Source organism: Schistocerca gregaria, chromosome 4 (genome assembly GCF_023897955.1).
Source record: "Schistocerca gregaria isolate iqSchGreg1 chromosome 4, iqSchGreg1.2, whole genome shotgun sequence".
NCBI lineage: Eukaryota > Metazoa > Arthropoda > Insecta > Orthoptera > Acrididae > Schistocerca > Schistocerca gregaria.
Window position 1 is genome coordinate 21,425,759 of NC_064923.1, and position 16,728 is coordinate 21,442,486.

A 16,728-nucleotide genomic window follows, 5' to 3' on the forward strand; every position below is an offset into this window, starting at 1 on the left:
TCTGTAATCTGTGGACTATCAGAGTGTTGATGAAACCAAAATTCCATCGCGATTGAATACAACAGTCACCATGCGCACTTTCCTCCATGGGAGTAATTTCCCAAACAGTCTACGCTTTGATCGTCCCTCGAAGACCAGTAGTAGTTTCCGATGCACATCTGGAGGCAGTCTGTAATCTGTAGACTAAAAGAGTGTTGATGATATACTGAAATTGCATCGGGATTGAATACAACAGTCACCATGCGCACTTTCCCGCATGGGGGTAATGTCTTAAACAGTCTACGCTTTGATCGTTCCCTGGAAGACCAGTAGTAGTTTCCGATCTACATCTGGAGCCATTCGTTAATCTGCGGAGTATCAGAGCGTTAATGAAACACAGAAACTGCATCGGGATTGAATACAACAGTCACCATGTGCACTTTCCTCCATCGGAGTAATGTCTCAAACAGTCTACGCTTTTATCGTTCCCTGGAAAACCAGTAGTAGTTACCGATGCACATCTGGGCGCATATGGTCATCTGTGGACTATCAGAGTGTTAATAAAACACAGAAATTGCATCGGGATTGAATACAACAGTCACCATGAGCACTTTTCTCCATGGGAGTAATGTCTCAAACAGTCTATGTTTTGATTGTTCCCTGGAAGACCGGTAGTAGTTTCCGATGCACATCTGTAAGCATTCTGTAATCTGTCTACTATCAGAGTGTTGATGAAACACAGTTATCGCATCGGGATTGAATACAACAGTCACCATGCGCACTTCCCTCCATGGGAGTAATGTCTCAAACAGTTTACGCTTTGATCATTCACTGGAAGACCAGTAGTAGTTTCCGATGCACATCTGGAGGCATTCTGTAATCTGTGGACCTGAAAAGTGTTGATGAAACACAGAAATTGCATCGGGATTGAATACAACAGTCACCATGCGCTCTTTCCTCCATGGGAGTAATGTCTCAAACAGTCTACGCTTTGATCGTTCCCTAGGAGACCAGTAGTAGTTTTCGATGCACATCTGGAGGCATTCTGTAATCTGTGGACCTTCAAAGTGTTGATGAAACACAGAAATTGCATCGGGATTGAATACAAAAGTCACCACGCGCTCTTCCCTGCATGAGAGTAATGTCTCAAACAGTCTACTCTTTGATCGTTCCCTGGAAGGCCAGTAGTACTTTCCGATGCACATCTGGAGGCATTCTGTAATCTGTGGACTATCAGAGTGTTGATGAAACCTAAATTGCATCGGGATTGAATACAACAGTCACCATGCGCACTTTCCTCCATGGGAGTAATGTCTCAAACAGTCTACGCTTTGATCGTTCCCTGGAAGTCCAGTAGTAGTTTCCGATGCACATCTGGAGGCATTATGTAATCTGTGGACTATCTGAGTGTTGATGAAACACAGATATTGCATCGGGATTGAATACAACAGTCACCATGAGCACTTTCCTCCATGGGAGTAATTTCTCAAACAGTCTACGCTTTGATCGTTCCCTGGAAGACCACTAGTAGTTTACGTTGCACATCTGGAGGCATTCTGTAATCTGTGGACCTTCAATGTGTTGATGAAAGACAGAAATTGCATCTGGATTGAATACAACAGTCAGCATGCGCACTTTCCTCCATGGGTGTAATATCTCAAACAGTTTACGCTTTGATCGTTCCCTGCAAGACCAGTAGTAGTTACCGATGCACATATGGAGGCATTCTGTAATCTGTGGATTTTCAGAGTGTTGATGAAACACAGAAATTGCATCGGGATTGAATACAACAGTCCCCATGCGCACATTCCTCCATGGGAGTAATGTCTCAAACAGTCTACGCTTTGATCGTTCCCTGGAAGACCAGTAGTAGTTTCTGATGCACATCTGGAAGCATTCTGTAATCTATGGACTATCAGAGTGTTGATGAAATACAGTTATCCAATCGGGATTGAATACAACAGTCACCATGCGCACTTTCCTCCATGCGAGTAATATCTCAAACAGCCTACGCTTTGATCGTTCCCTGGAAGACCAGTAGTAGTTTCCGATGCACATCTGGAGCCATTCTGTAATCTGTGGACTATCAGAGTGTTGATGAAACACAGAAATTGCATCGGGATTGAATACAACAGTCACCATGCGCACTTTCCTCCATGTGGGTTATGTCTCAAAGAGACTACGCTTTGCTCGTTCAGTGGAAGACCAGTAGTAGGTTCCGATGCACATCTGGAGGCATTCTGTAATCTGTGGACTATCTGAGTGTTGATAAAACACAGAAATTGCATCGGGATTGAACACAACAGTCACCAGGCGCACTTTCCTCCATGGGAGTAATGTCTCAAACTGTCTACGCTTTGATCGTTCCCTGTAAGACCAGTAGTAGTTTCCGATGCACATCTGGAGGCATTCTGTAATCTGTGGACCTGCAAAGTGTTGATGAAACACAGAAATTGCATCGGGATTGAATACAACAGTCACCATGCGCTCTTTCCTCCATGGGAGTAATGTCTCAAACAGTCTACGCTTTGATCGTTCCCTAGGAGACCAGTAATAGTTTCCGATGCACATCTGGAGGCATTCTGTAATCTGTGGACTATCAGAGTGTTGATGAAACCAAAATTCCATCGCGATTGAATACAACAGTCACCATGCGCACTTTCCTCCATGGGAGTAATTTCCGAAACAGTCTACGCTTTGATCGTCCCTCGAAGACCAGTAGTAGTTTCTGATGCATATCTGGAGGCATTCTGTAATCTGTAGACTAAAAGAGTGTTGATGATATACAGAAATTGCATCGGGATTGAATACAACAGTCACCATGCGCACTTTCTCGCATGGGGGTAATGTCTTAAACAGTCTACGCTTTGATCGTTCCCTGGAAGACCAGTAGTACTTTCCGATCTACATCTGGAGCCATTCGTTAATCTGCGGACTATCAGAGTGTTAATGAAACACAGAAATTACATCGGGATTGAATACAACAGTCACCATGTGCACTTTCCTCCATCGGAGTAATGTCTCAAACAGTCTACGCTTTGATCGTTCCCTGGAAGACCACTAGTAGTTTCCGTTGCACATCTGGTGGCATTCTGTAATCTGTGGACCTGCAAAGTGTTGATGAAACACAGAAATTGCATCGGGATTGAATACAACAGTGACCATGCGCACTTTCCTCCATGGGTGTAATGTCTCAAACAGTTTACGCTTTGATCGTTCAGTGGAAGACCAGTAGTAGTTACCAATGCACATCTGGACGCATTCGGTAATCTGTGGACTATCAGAGTGTTGATGAAACACAGAAATTGCATCGGGATTGAATACAACAGTCACAATGCGCTCTTCCCTCCATGGGAGTAATGTCTCAAACAGTCTACGCTTTGATCGATCCCTAGAACACCAGTAGTACTTTCCGATGCACATCTGGAGGCATTCTGTAACCTGTGGACTATCAGAGTGTTGATGAAACACAGAAATTGCATCGAGATTGAATACAACAGTCACAATGCGCTCTTTCCTCCATGGGGGTAATTTCTCAAAGAGACCACGCTTTGATCGTTCCCTGGAAGACCAGTAGTAGTTTCCGATGCACATCTGCAGCCATTCGTTAATCTGCGGACTATCAGAGTGTTGATGAAACACAGTAATTGCATCGGGATTGAATACAACAGTCACCATGCGCACTTTCCTCCATGGGAGTTATGTCTCAAGCAGTCTACGCTTTCATCGTTCCCTGGAAGACCAGTAGTAGTTTCCTATGCACATCTGGAGCCATTCGTTAATCTGCGGACTATCAGAGTGTTGATGAAACACAGTAATTGCATCGGGATTGAATACAACAGTCACCATGCGCACTTTCCTCTATACGAGTAATATCTCAAACAGCCTACGCTTTGATCGTTCTCTGGAAGACCAGTAGTAGTTTATGATGCACATCTGGAGCCATTCTGTAATCTGTGGAATATCAGAATGTTGATGAAACACAGAAAATGCATCGAGATTGAATACAACAGTCACCATGCGCACTTTCCTCCATGGGGGTAATGTCTCAAAGAGACTACGCTTTGATCGTTCCCTGGAAGACCAGTCGTAGTTTCCGATGCACATCTGGAGGCATTCTGTAACCTGTGGACTATCTGAGTGTTGATAAAACACAGAAATTGCATCGGGATTGAACACAACAGTCACCAGGCGCACTTTCCTCCATGGGAGTAATGTCTCAAACAGTCTACCCTTTGATCGTTCCCTGGAAGACCACTAGTAGTTTCCGATGCACATCTGGTGGCATTCTGTAATCTGTGGACCTGCAATGTGTTGATGAAACACAGAAATTGCATCGGGATAGAATACAACAGTCACCATGCGCACTTTCCTCCATGGGTGTAATGTCTGAAACAGTTTACGCTTTGATCGTCCAATGGAAGACCAGTAGTAGTTACCAATGCACATCTATACGCATTCGGTAATCTGTGGACTATCAGAGTGTTGACGAAACACAGAAATTGCATCGGGATTGAATACAACAGTCACCAGGCACACTTTCCTCCATGGGAGTAATGTCTCAAACAGTCTACGCTTTGATCGTTCCATGGAAGACCAGTAGTAGTTTTCGATGCACATCTGGAGGCATTGTGTAATCTGTGGACCATCAAAGTGTTGATGAAACACAGAAATTGCATCGGGATTGAATACAACAGTCACCATGCGCACTTTCCTCCATGTTAGTAATGTCTCAAACAGTCTACGCTTTGATCGTTCCCTGCAAGACCAGTAGTAGTTACCGATGCACATATGGAGGCATTCTGTAATCTGTAGACTATCAGAGTGTTGATGAAACACAGAAATTGCATCGGGATTGAATACAACAGTCACCATGCGCACATTCCTCTATGGGAGTATTGTCTCAAACAGTCTACGCTTTGATCGTTTCCTGGAAGACCAGTAGTAGATTCCGATGCACATCTGGAGGCATTCTGTAATCTGTGGACTATCAGAGTGTTGATGAAAACAAAATTGCATCGGGATTGAATACAACAGTCACCATGCGCACTTTCCTCCATGGGAGTAATGTCTCAAAGAGTCTACGCTTTGATCGTTCCCTGGAAGACCAGTAGTAGTTTCCGATGCACATCTGGAAGCATTCTGTAATCTGTGGACTATCAGAGTGTTGATGAAACACAGTTATCGCATCGGGATTGAATACAACAGTCACCATGCGCACTTCCCTCCATGGGAGTAATGTCTCAAAGAGTTTACGCTTTGATCATTCACTGGAAGACCAGTAGTAGTTTCCGATGCACATCTGGGGCCATTCGTTAATCTGCGGACTATCAGAGTGTTGATGAAACACAGTAATTGCATCAGGATTGAATACAACAGTCACCATGAGCACTTTTCTCCATGGGAGTAATGTCTCAAACAGTCTACGCTTTGATCGTTCCCTGGAAGACCACTAGTAGTTTCCGTTGCACATCTGGTGGCATTCTGTAATCTGTGGACCTGCAAAGTGTTGATGAAACACAGAAATTGCATCGGGATTGAACACAACAGTCACTAGGCGCACTTTCCTCCATGGGAGTAATGTCTCAAACAGTCTACGCTTTGATCGTTCCCTGGAAGACCACTAGTAGTTTCCGTTGCACATCTGGTGGCATTCTATAATCTGTGGACCTGCAAAGTGTTGATGAAACACAGAAATTGCATCGGGATTGGATACAACAGTGACCATGCGCACTTTCCTCCATGGGTGTAATGTCTCAATCAGTTTACGCTTTGATCGTTCAGTGGAAGACCAGTAGTAGTTACCAATGCACATCTGGACGCATTCGGTAATCTGTGGACTATCAGAGTGTTGATGAAACACAGAAATTGCATCGGGATTGAATACAACAGTCACAATGCGCTCTTCCCTCCATGGGAGTAATGTCTCAAACAGTCTACGCTTTGATCGATCCCTAGAACACCAGTAGTACTTTCCGATGCACATCTGGAGGCATTCTGTAACCTGTGGACTATCAGAGTGTAGATGAAACACAGAAATTGCATCGAGATTGAATACAACAGTCACAATGCCCTCTTTCCTCCATGGGGGTAATTTCTCAAAGAGACCACGCTTTGATCGTTCCCTGGAAGACCAGTAGTAGTTTCCGATGCACATCTGCAGCCATTCGTTAATCTGCGGAGTATCAGAGTGTTGATGAAACACAGTAATTGCATCGGGATTGAATACAACAGTCACCATGCGCACTTTCCTCCATGGGAGTTATGTCTCAAGCAGTCTACGCTTTCATCGTTCCCTGGAAGACCAGTAGTAGTTTCCTATGCACATCTGGAGATATTCGTTAATCTGCGGACTATCAGAGTGTTGATGAAACACAGTAATTGCATCGGGATTGAATACAACAGTCAACATGCGCACTTTCCTCTATACGAGTAATATCTCAAACAGCCTACGCTTTGATCGTTCTCTGGAAGACCAGTAGTAGTTTATGATGCACATCTGGAGCCATTCTGTAATCTGTGGAATATCAGAATGTTGATGAAACACAGAAAATGCATCGAGATTGAATACAACAGTCACCATGCGCACTTTCCTCCATGGGGGTAATGTCTCAAAGAGACTACGCTTTGATCGTTCCCTGGAAGACCAGTCGTAGTTTCCGATGCACATCTGGAGGCATTCTGTAACCTGTGGACTATCTGAGTGTTGATAAAACACAGAAATTGCATCGGGATTGAACACAACAGTCACCAGGCGCACTTTCCTCCATGGGAGTAATGTCTCAAACAGTCTACCCTTTGATCGTTCCCTGGAAGACCACTAGTAGTTTCCGATGCACATCTGGTGGCATTCTGTAATCTGTGGACCTGCAATGTGTTGATGAAACACAGAAATTGCATCGGGATAGAATACAACAGTCACCATGCGCACTTTCCTCCATGGGTGTAATGTCTGAAACAGTTTACGCTTTGATCGTCCAATGAAAGACCAGTAGTAGTTACCAATGCACATCTGGACGCATTCGGTAATCTGTGGACTATCAGAGTGTTGACGAAACACAGAAATTGCATCGGGATTGAATACAACAGTCACCAGGCACACTTTCCTCCATGGGAGTAATGTCTCAAACAGTCTACGCTTTGATCGTTCCATGGAAGACCAGTAGTAGTTTTCGATGCACATCTGGAGGCATTCTGTAATCTGTGGACCATCAAAGTGTTGATGAAACACAGAAATTGCATCGGGATTGAATACAACAGTCACCATGCGCACTTTCCTCCATGTTAGTAATGTCTCAAACAGTCTACGCTTTGATCGTTCCCTGCAAGACCAGTAGTAGTTACCGATGCACATATGGAGGCATTCTGTAATCTGTAGACTATCAGAGTGTTGATGAAACACAGAAATTGCATCGGGATTGAATACAACAGTCACCATGCGCACATTCCTCTATGGGAGTATTGTCTCAAACAGTCTACGCTTTGATCGTTTCCTGGAAGACCAGTAGTAGATTCCGATGCACATCTGGAGGCATTCTGTAATCTGTGGACTATCAGAGTGTTGATGAAAACAAAATTGCATCGGGATTGAATACAACAGTCACCATGCGCACTTTCCTCCATGGGAGTAATGTCTCAAAGAGTCTACGCTTTGATCGTTCCCTGGAAGACCAGTAGTAGTTTCCGATGCACATCTGGAAGCATTCAGTAATCTGTGGACTATCAGAGTGTTGATGAAACAGAGTTATCGCATCGGGATTGAATACAACAGTCACCATGCGCACTTCCCTCCATGGGAGTAATGTCTCAAAGAGTTTACGCTTTGATCATTCACTGGAAGACCAGTAGTAGTTTCCGATGCACATCTGGAGGCATTCTGTAATCTGTGGACTATCTGACTGTTGATAAAACACAGAAATTGCATCGGGATTGAACAAAACAGTCACCAGGTGCACTTTCCTCCATGGGAGTAATGTCTCAAACAGTCTATGCTTTGATCGTTCCCTGGAAGACCAGTAGTAGTTTCCGATGCACATCTGGAAGCATTCTGTAATCTGTCTACTATCAGAGTGTTGATGAAACACAGTTATCGCATCGGGATTGAATACAACAGTCGCCATGCGCACTTCCCTCCATGGGAGTAATGTCTCAAACAGTTTACGCTTTCATCATTCACTGGAAGACCAGTAGTAGTTTCCGATGCACATCTGGAGGCATTCTGTAATCTGTGGACTATCTTAGTGTTGATAAAACACAGAAATTGCATCGGGATTGAATACAACAGTCACCAGGCGCTCTTTCCTCAATGGGAGTAATGTCCCAAACAGTCTACGCTTTGATCGTTCCATGGAAGACCAGTAGTAGTTTTCGATGCACATCTGGAGGCATTCTGTAATCTGTGGACCTTCAAAGTGTTGATGAAACACAGAAATTGCATCGGGATTGAATACAAAAGTCACCACGCTCTCTTCCCTCCATGAGAGTAATGTCTCAAACAGTCTACGCTTTGATCGTTCCCTGGAAGGCCAGTAGTACTTTCCGATGCACATCTGGAGGCATTCTGTAATCTGTGGACTATCAGAGTGTTGATGAAACCTAAATTGCATCGGGATTGAATACAACAGTCACCATGCGCACTTTCCTCCATGGGAGTAATGTCTCAAACAGTCTACGCTTTGATCGTTCCCTGGAAGACCAGTAGTAGTTTCCGATGCACATCTGGAGGCATTATGTAATCTTTGGACTTTCTGAGTGTTGATGAAACACAGATATTGCATCGGGATTGAATACAACAGTCACCATGAGCACTTTCCTCCATGGGAGTAATTTCCCAAACAGTCTACGGTTAGATCGTTCCCAGGAAGACCAGTAGTAGTTTCCGATGCACATCTGGAGGCATTCTGTAATCTGTGGACTATCAGAGTGTTGATGAAATACAGAAATTGCATCGGGATTGAATACAACAGTCACCATGCTCACTTTCCTCCATGGGAGTAATGTCTCAAACATTCTACGCTTTGATCGTTCCTTGGAAGACCAGTAGTAGTTTCCGATGCACATCTGCATTCATTCTGTAATCTGTGGACTATCAGAGTGTTGATGAAACACAGAAATTGCATCGGGATTGAATACCACAGTCACCTTGCGCACTTTCCTCCATGGGAGTAATGTCTCAAACAGTCTACGCTTTGATCGTTCCCTGGAAGACCAGTAGTAGTTTCCGATGCACATCTGCAGGCATTCTGTAATCTGTGGACTATCAGAGTGTTGATGAAACACAGAAATTGCATCGGGATTGAATACAACAGTCACCATGCTCACTTTCCTCCATGGGAGTAATGTCTCAAACATTCTATGCTTTGATCGTTCCCTGGAAGACCAGTAGTAGTTTCCGATGCACATCTGGAGTCATTCTGTAATCTGTGGACTATCTGAGTGTTGATGAAACACAGAAATTGCATCGGGATTGAATACAACAGTCATCATACGTACTTTCCTCCATGGGAGTAATGTCTCAAACAGTCTACGCTTTGATTGTTCCCTGGAAGACCAGTAGTAGTTTCCAATGCATATCTGGAGCCATTCTGTAATCTGTGGACTATCAGAGTGTTGATGAAACACAGAAATTGCTTCGGGATTGAATACCACAGTCACCATGCGCACTTTCCTCCATGGGTGTAATGTCTCAAACTGTTTACGCTTTGATCGTTCCCTGCAAGACCAGTAGTAGTTACCGATGCATATATGGAGGCATTCTGTAATCTGTGGATTATCGGAGTGTTGATGAAACACAGAAATTGCATCGGGATTGAATACAACAGTCCCCATGCGCACATTCCTCCATGGGAGTAATGTCTCAAACAGTCTACGCTTTGATCGTTCCCTGGAAGACCAGTAGTAGTTTCTGATGCACATCTGGAAGCATTCTGTAATCTGTGGACTATCAGAGTGTTGATGAAACACAGTTATCCAATCGGGATTGAATACAACAGTCACCATGCGCACTTTCCTCCATGCGAGTAATATCTGAAACAGCCTACGCTTTGATCGTTCCCTGGTAGACCAGTAGTAGTTTCCAATGCATATCTGGAGCCATTCTGTAATCTGTGGACTATCAGAGTGTTGATGAAACACAGAAATTGCATCGGGATTGAATACAACAGTCCCCATGCGCACATTCCTCCATGGGAGTAATGTCTCAAACAGTCTACGCTTTGATCGTTCCCTGGAAGACCAGTAGTAGTTTCCGATGCACATCTGGAGCCATTCTGTAATCTGTGGACTATCAGAGTGTTGATGAAACACAGTAATTGCATAGGGATTGAATACAACAGTCAACATGCGCACTTTCCTCTATACGAGAAATATCTCAAACAGCCCACGCTTTGATCGTTCTCTGGAAGACCAGTAGTAGTTTATGATGCACATCTGAAGCCATTCTGTAATATGTGTAATATCAGAATGTTGATGAAACACAGAAAATGCATCGAGATTGAATACAACAGTCACCATGCACACTTTCCTCCATGGGGGTAATGTCTCAAAGAGACTACGCTTTGATCGTTCCCTGGAAGACCAGTCGTAGTTTCCGATGCACATCTGGATGCATTCTGTAATCTGTGGACTATCTGAGTGTTGATAAAACACAGAAATTGCATCGGGATTGAACACAACAGTCACCAGGCGCACTTTCCTACATGGGAGTAATGTCTCAAACAGTCTACGCTTTGATCGTTCCCTGGAAGACCACTAGTAGTTTCCGATGCACATCTGGTGGCATTCTGTAATCTGTGGACCTGCAATGTGTTGATGAAACACAGAAATTGCATCGGGATTGAATACAACAGTCACCAGGCACACTTTCCTCAATGGGAGTAATGTCTCAAACAGTCTACGCTTTGATCGTTCCATGGAAGACCAGTAGTAGTTTTCGATGCACATCTGGAGGCATTCTGTAATCTGTGGACCATCAAAGTGTTGATGAAACACAGAAATTGCATCGGGATTGAATACAACAGTCACCATGCGCACTTTCCTCCATGTTAGTAATGTCTCAAACAGTCTACGCTTTGATCGTTCCCTGCAAGACCAGTAGTAGTTACCGATGCACATATGGAGGCATTCTGTAATCTGTAGACTATCAGAGTGTTGATGAAACACAGAAATTGCATCGGGATTGAATATAACAGTCACCATGCGCACATTCCTCTATGGGAGTATTGTCTCAAACAGTCTACGCTTTGATCGTTTCCTGGAAGACCAGTAGTAGATTCCGATGCACATCTGGAGGCAATCTGTAATCTGTGGACTATCAGAGTGTTGATAAAACACAGAAATTGCATCGGGATTGAACAAAACACTCACCAGGTGCACTTTCCTCCATGGGAGTAATGTCTCAAACAGTCTATGCTTTGATCGTTCCCTGGAAGACCAGTAGTAGTTTCCGATGCACATCTGGAAGCATTCTGTAATCTGTCTACTATCAGAGTGTTGATGAAACACAGTTATCGCATCGGGATTGAATACAACAGTCGCCATGCGCACTTCCCTCCATGGGAGTAATGTCTCAAACAGTTTACGCTTTCATCATTCACTGGAAGACCAGTAGTAGTTTCCGATGCACATCTGGAGGCATTCTGTAATCTGTGGACTATCTTAGTGTTGATAAAACACAGAAATTGCATCGGGATTGAATACAACAGTCACCAGGCGCTCTTTCCTCCATGGGAGTAATGTCTCAAACAGTCTACGCTTTGATCGTTCCATGGAAGACCAGTAGTAGTTTTCGATGCACATCTGGAGGCATTCTGTAATCTGTGGACCTTCAAAGTGTTGATGAAACACAGAAATTGCATCGGGATTGAATACAAAAGTCACCACGCGCTCTTCCCTCCATGAGAGTAATGTCTCAAACAGTCTACGCTTTGATCGTTCCCTGGAAGGCCAGTAGTACTTTCCGATGCACATCTGGAGGCATTCTGTAATCTGTGGAATATCAGAGTGTTGATGAAACCTAAATTGCATCGGGATTGAATACAACAGTCACCATGCGCACTTTCCTCCATGGGAGTAATGTCTCAAACAGTCTACGCTTTGATCGTTCCCTGGAAGACCAGTAGTAGTTTCCGATGCACATCTGGAGGCATTATGTAATCTTTGGACTATCTGAGTGTTGATGAAACACAGATATTGCATCGGGATTGAATACAACAGTCACCATGAGCACTTTCCTCCATGGGAGTAATTTCCCAAACAGTCTACGGTTAAATCGTTCCCAGGAAGACCAGTAGTAGTTTCCGATGCACATCTGGAGGCATTCTGTAATCTGTGGACTATCAGAGTGTTGATGAAACACAGAAATTGCATCGTGATTGAATACAACAGTCACCATGCTCACTTTCCTCCATGGGAGTAATGTCTCAAACATTCTACGCTTTGATCGTTCCCTGGAAGACCAGTAGTAGTTTCCGATGCACATCTGCATTCATTCTGTAATCTGTGGACTATCAGAGTGTTGATGAAACACATAAATTGCATCGGGATTGAATACCACAGTCACCATGCGCACTTTCCTCCATGGGAGTAATGTCTCAAACAGTCTACGCTTTAATCGTTCCCTGGAAGACCAGTAGTAGTTTCCGATGCACATCTGCAGGCATTCTGTAATCTGTGGACTATCAGAGTGTTGATGAAACACAGAAATTGCATCGGGATTGACTACAACAGTCACCATGCTCACTTTCCTCCATGGGAGTAATGTCTCAAACATTCTACGCTTTGATCGTTCCCTGGAAGACCAGTAGTAGTTTCCGATGCACATCTGGAGTCATTCTGTAATCTGTGGACTATCTGAGTGTTGATGAAACACAGAAATTGCATCGGGATTGAATACAACAGTCATCATACGTACTTTCCTCCATGGGAGTAATGTCTCAAACAGTCTACGCTTTGATTGTTCCCTGGAAGACCAGTAGTAGTTTCCAATGCATATCTGGAGCCATTCTGTAATCTGTGGACTATCAGAGTGTTGAAGAAAAACAGAAATTGCATCGGGATTGAATACCACAGTCACCATGCGCACTATCCTCCATGGGTGTAATGTCTCAAACAGTTTACGCTTTGATCGTTCCCTGCAAGACCAGTAGTAGTTACCGATGCATATATGGAGGCATTCTGTAATCTGTGGATTATCAGAGTGTTGATGAAACACAGAAATTGCATCGGGATTGAATACAACAGTCCCCATGCGCACATTCCTCCATGGGAGTAATGTCTCAAACAGTCTACGCTTTGATCGTTCCCTGGAAGACCAGTAGTAGTTTCCGATGCACATCTGGAGCCATTCTGTAATCTGTGGACTATCAGAGTGTTGATGAAACACAGTAATTGCATCGGGATTGAATACAACAGTCAACATGCGCACTTTCCTCTATACGAGTAATATCTCAAACAGCCTACGCTTTGATCGTTCTCTGGAAGACCAGTAGTAGTTTATGATGCACATCTGGAGCCATTCTGTAATCTGTGGAATATCAGAATGTTGATGAAATACAGAAAATGCATCGAGATTGAATACAACAGTCACCATGCACACTTTCCTCCATGGGGGTAATGTCTCAAAGAGACTACGCTTTGATCGTTCCCTGGAAGACCAGTCGTAGTTTCCTATGCACATCTGGATGCATTCTGTAATCTGTGGACTATCTGAGTGTTGATAAAACACAGAAATTGCATCGGGATTGAACACAACAGTCACCAGGCGCACTTTCCTCCATGGGAGTAATGTCTCAAACAGTCTACGCTTTGATCGTTCCCTGGAAGACCACTAGTAGTTTCCGATGCACATCTGGTGGCATTCTGTAATCTGTGGACCTGCAATGTGTTGATGAAACACAGAAATTGCATCGGGATTGAATACAACAGTCACCAGGCACACTTTCCTCCATGGGAGTAATGTCTCAAACAGTCTACGTTTTGATCGTTCCATGGATGACCAGTAGTAGTTTTCAATGCACATCTGGAGGCATTCTGTAATCTGTGGACCATCAAAGTGTTGATGAAACACAGAAATTGCATCGGGATTGAATACAACAGTCACCATGCGCACTTTCCTCCATGTTAGTAATGTCTCAAACAGTCTACGCTTTGATCGTTCCCTGCGAGACCAGTAGTAGTTACCGATGCACATATGGAGGCATTCTCTAATCTCTAGACTATCAGAGTGTTGATGAAACACAGAAATTGCATCGGGATTGAATACAACAGTCACCATGCGCACATTCCTCTATGGGAGTATTGTCTCAAACAGTCTACGCTTTGATCGTTTCCTGGAAGACCAGTAGTAGATTCCGATGCACATCTGGAGGCATTCTGTAATCTGTGGACTATCAGAGTGTTGATGAAAACAAAATTGCATCGGGATTGAATACAACAGTCACCATGCTCACTTTCCTCCATGGGAGTAATGTCTCAAAGAGTCTACGCTTTGATCGTTCCCTGGAAGACCAGTAGTAGTTTCCAATGCACATCTGGAAGCATTCTGTAATCTGTGGACCATCAGAGTGTTGATGAAACACAGTTATCGCATCGGGATTGAATACAACAGTCACCATGCGCACTTCCCTCCATGGGAGTAATGTCTCAAAGTGTTTACGCTTTGATCATTCACTGGAAGACCAGTAGTAGTTTCCGATGCACATCTGGAGGCATTCTGTAATCTGTGGACTATCTGAGTGTTGATAAAACACAGAAATTGCATCGGGATTGAACAAAACAGTCACCAGGTGCACTTTCCTCCATGGGAGTAATGTCTCAAACAGTCTATGCTTTGATCGTTCCCTGGAAGACCAGTAGTAGTTTCCGAAGGACATCTGGAAGCATTCTGTAATCTGTCTACTATCAGAGTGTTGATGAAACACAGTTATCGCATCGGGATTGAATACAACAGTCGCCATGCGCACTTCCCTCGATGGGAGTAATGTCTCAAACAGTTTACGCTTTCATCATTCACTGGAAGACCAGTAGTAGTTTCCGATGCACATCTGGAGGCATTCTGTAATCTGTGGACTATCTTAGTGTTGATAAAACACAGAAATTGCATCGGGATTGAATACAACAGTCACCAGGCGCTCTTTCCTCCATGGGAGTAATGTCTCTAACAGTCTACGCTTTGATCGTTCCATGGAAGACCAGTAGTAGTTTCCGATGCACATCTGCATTCATTCTGTAATCTGTGGACTATCAGAGTGTTGATGAAACACAGAAATTGCATCGGGATTGAATACCACAGTCACCATGCGCACTTTCCTCCATGGGAGTAATGTCTCAAACAGTCTACGCTTTGATCGTTCCCTGGAAGACCAGTAGTAGTTTCCGATGCACATCTGCAGGCATTCTGTAATCTGTGGACTATCAGAGTGTTGATGAAACACAGAAATTGCATCGGGATTGAATACAACAGTCACCATGCTCACTTTCCTCCATGGGAGTTGTCTCAAACATTCTACGCTTTGATCGTTCCCTGGAAGACCAGTAGTAGTTTCCGATGCACATCTGGAGTCATTCTGTAATCTGTGGACTATCTGAGTGTTGATGAAACACAGAAATTGCATCGGGATTGAATACAACAGTCATCATACGTACTTTCATCCATGGGAGTAATGTCTCAAACAGTCTACGCTTTTTTTTGTTCCCTGGAAGACCAGTAGTAGTTTCCAATGCATATCTGGAGCCATTCTGTAATCTGTGGACTATCAGAGTGTTGATGAAACACAGAAATTGCATCGGGATTGAATACAACAGTCCCCATGCGCACATTCCACCATGGGAGTAATGTCTCAAACAGTCTACGCTTTGATCGTTCCCTGGAAGACCAGAAGTAGTTTCCGATGCACATCTGGAGCCATTCTGTAATCTGTGGACTATCAGAGTGTTGATGAAACACAGTAATTGCATCGGGATTGAATACAACAGTCAACATGCGCACTTTCCTCTATACGAGTAATATCTCAAACAGCCTACGCTTTGATCGTTCTCTGGAAGACCAGTAGTAGTTTATGATGCACATCTGGAGCCATTCTGTAATCTGTGGAATATCAGAATGTTGATGAAACACAGAAAATGCATCGAGATTGAATACAACAGTCACCATGCACACTTTCCGTCATGGGGGTAATGTCTCAAAGAGACTACGCTTTGATCGTTCCCTGGAAGACCAGTCGTAGTTTCCGATGCACATCTGGATGCATTCTGTAATCTGTGGACTATCTGAGTGTTGATAAAACACAGAAATTGCATCGGGATTGAACACAACAGTCACCAGGCGCACTTTCCTCCATGGGAGTAATGTCTCAAACAGTCTACGCTTTGATCGTTCCCTGGAAGACCACTAGTAGTTTCCGATGCACATCTGGTGGCATTCTGTAATCTGTGGACCTGCAATGTGTTGATGAAACACAGAAATTGCATCGGGATTGAATACAACAGTCACCAGGCACACTTTCCTCCATGGGAGTAATGTCTCAAACAGTCTACGCTTTGATCGTTCCATGGAAGACCAGTAGTAGTTTTCGATGCACATCTGGAGGCATTCTGTAATCTGTGGACCATCAAAGTGTTGATGAAACACAGAAATTGCATCGGGATTGAATACAACAGTCACCATGCGCACTTTCCTCCATGTTAGTAATGTCTCAAACAGTCTACGCTTTGATCGTTCCCTGCAAGACCAGTAGTAGTTACCGATGCACA